The following is a 2,874-nucleotide window of genomic DNA, read 5'->3' as shown; positions in this document are numbered from 1 at the left end:
CTGGAGTGGGAATAGTAAATTTTACCCCTACGCTGTCCAACGCTTTCCCTACTGTTGCACTCTCTGGAGTGGGAATACATTTTTTTACCCCTACGCTATCCAGTGTTTTCCCTACTGTTGCACTCTCTGGAGTGGGACTAGTAATTTTTACCCTCCCACTATCCAACGCTTTCCCTACTGTTGTACTCACTGGAGTGGGAACAGTAAGTTATACCCCTATGCTATCCAAGCTATCCCTTTTGTTGCACTCTCTGGAGTGCGAATAGTAATTTTTACCCTCCTGCTATCCAACGCTCTCCCTGCTGCTCCACTCGCTGGAGTGGGAATAGTAAAGTTTAGACGTGGTCGCACTCTCTTAGACTAAGAGAGTGTCTCCCTCATGCACTCGGTATCAAATTAAATACTTAATTCTTTGGTAAAGATCACTCAATTCATAGTGGTGTGAATGTCATTTATTTTCATCGTGGGTTATTCGATAATCAATTTCATTCGTTTGAACTTTATAGATGCTTTGAATTGTCACTTCATTCAAAGTGCCCAATGCATTTTGGGCATGCAAGCCTTTCGTCAGGGGCTAATGTACTATGGATGAAAGGAAACAGGGTATCAGCATAAGGTACTTAATATAAACATGATAAAAAATAGTACAATGGTGCAAGGAGCGTTATATATCCAGTGATTCATGCAAAAACGATGGATTCAATGCGAGAAGTGGCAAACAGGTGGGCGCTAAAAGTGTCCAGCTGGTGCATCTGTGTTTTTTGTGTATGTTAGTGAGCATTTAAAGATGCATTGGGAACCATGCCGTACTCTACAGTAATCAAGTGGTTTGGAGAGATTGACAATGGAAAGAAACAGCCGTGGTGAAAACCGTGCTGAGCCGGTCAATGATAAAGTGGCGTGGTGAAAAATAAACGACCAAGTGAGATGAAAGTTGGTGAATGAACACTCACGTATACGCTAATTCAAAACCTCGAGAGCTTGTGAAAGAAACGGTAGAATCCAATATCACGTGCGGCTCTATTTTAAAAGAAGTACTTATGTGAAACGGTGAAGAATAAAGAGTACTTACTCTGAAGCTTCAGACAGTGAAATCAGCGTGTTCTCATGAAAGCGCCGTAAAGAAATTATGGCCAGGTCATGTACCCGGAACAAAATTTGATTGCCCCTGTAAACCGGAAGTGAGGAAAGTAGCCTGAATGGAATTGTGGTGTGTCAGAGTGAGATGAACTACAAAGAAGAGAGACTTGTATTTCTGTGAAGTGTGTGCTCATACCGGTCTATACTGGGGGTGAATCAAGTGATTCATAGGTAGAACATGTCTAACGGTGATCGCCTGTGTGTGACAGAAAAGTGGAGAATACAAACCAAAAGATGGAAAAGAATTAAGTTAAAATTGCAAGTTAGATACAGTGAGGTGAACAACAATGAATGAACATTTCTGGTAACAGGACAAGTGACGCACAATGTACAACGCATATAGTAAATGTCTGGATTGGGTGAAGAAATCATCATAAACAAGGGATGCCGGGGGCTAAGACACACGTAGATCATGGTATCTCTGTGAAAAAAGAATGAGTCTACAAAAAGCAACATCGGTCACAACGTTCATTGAGTCCCTTTGGACTAATTGAATCCATTTTTTCTATCCAGTACACTTCTCTTTGTAACATGAATTGTGTGTTGTTAATTCCTTTCAAAATCAGTACTTGTTCGAGAATCAAAAAGCGTAGTTGGCTGATATTGTGGTTCAAGAGATGAAAGTGGTTGGCAATAGGAGATTTGACATTGTGTGTTCGGATGTTGCTCTTGTGTTCATTGAGTCTTATGCGCATCTTGCGTTCTGTCTTGCCAATGTAAGCCAAACCACAAGGGCATTTTAACAAGTAGATAACGTTCTGGCTATTCCAGGTAGCTGTTACCCTCAATTTAATATTTGTTCCTTTGTGGGGATGTCGAACGCTGTTGCCCTTTACAATGGAGTTACAGTTGCCACAGTTGAAACATGGTGTAGTGCCTTTGAAATGTGGTTCATTGGAATTTTTGGTGGTGGTGAGAATTTGTTTGCGGTTTCTTGACCATTGATATGTGAATCTGGGAGGTGTATCAAAGATGTGTTTGAAATCAGTTTCGGATCCAAGCATAGGCCATTATCTTAAAATGGTCTTCTTAACTAAATAACTTTGGGAGGAATATTTTGATGAACACACTTCTGGATTCTGTGGTGCCTTTGGGTTTGTTACTCAATAAAGTTGATCGTGAGATTTTATCTGCTTTTTTACTTGCATTTTCCAGGATGTGTTCTGGGTATTTTCGTTACCTAAATTTCTCTATGGATGTATCTCGATTGTCTTTGTATAACTACTCAGTGCTAGATATTCTTTTGAGTTTGAGTAGCTGGGAGTATGGTAGATGCTCTTTGAGAGAAGGCTGATGAAATCTATAAAAATGCAGTAAGTTGTTGCGGTCTGTGGGTTTAGTGTATACTTGAGTGATGATGGTTTCGTTGTTATTGGTTACTCTGGTGTCCAGGAAGGTAATTTGATCCTCGCTGATGGTTGATGTGAACTCAATGCGATGATCAACATTGTTCAAATCCTCAATAAGTGCTTGTAAGTCCGTAATGGATCCTTGCCACAATATGAATATATCATCGATGTACCTCCTGTATAGAACCAGGTGTTGTTTCCACTCGCTTTTTTTCAAGATATGGTCTAACTCAAATCTGTACATGTACAAATTAGCATACGTGGGAGCGGCACAATTGCCCATTGATGTTCTGGAGCATTGTATGTAGTAGTTCTCAGACCATTTAAAGTAACTGTGGTACAGCGTGATTTGGATCAGTTCCATTAAAAGGATTTTAAGATCATC

Source organism: Lissotriton vulgaris, chromosome 3_1 (genome assembly GCF_964263255.1).
Source record: "Lissotriton vulgaris chromosome 3_1, aLisVul1.2, whole genome shotgun sequence".
Classification (NCBI taxonomy): Eukaryota; Metazoa; Chordata; class Amphibia; order Caudata; family Salamandridae; genus Lissotriton; species Lissotriton vulgaris.
The sequence above is the reverse complement of the archived record's forward strand: the minus strand, read 5'-3'. Positions refer to the sequence as shown.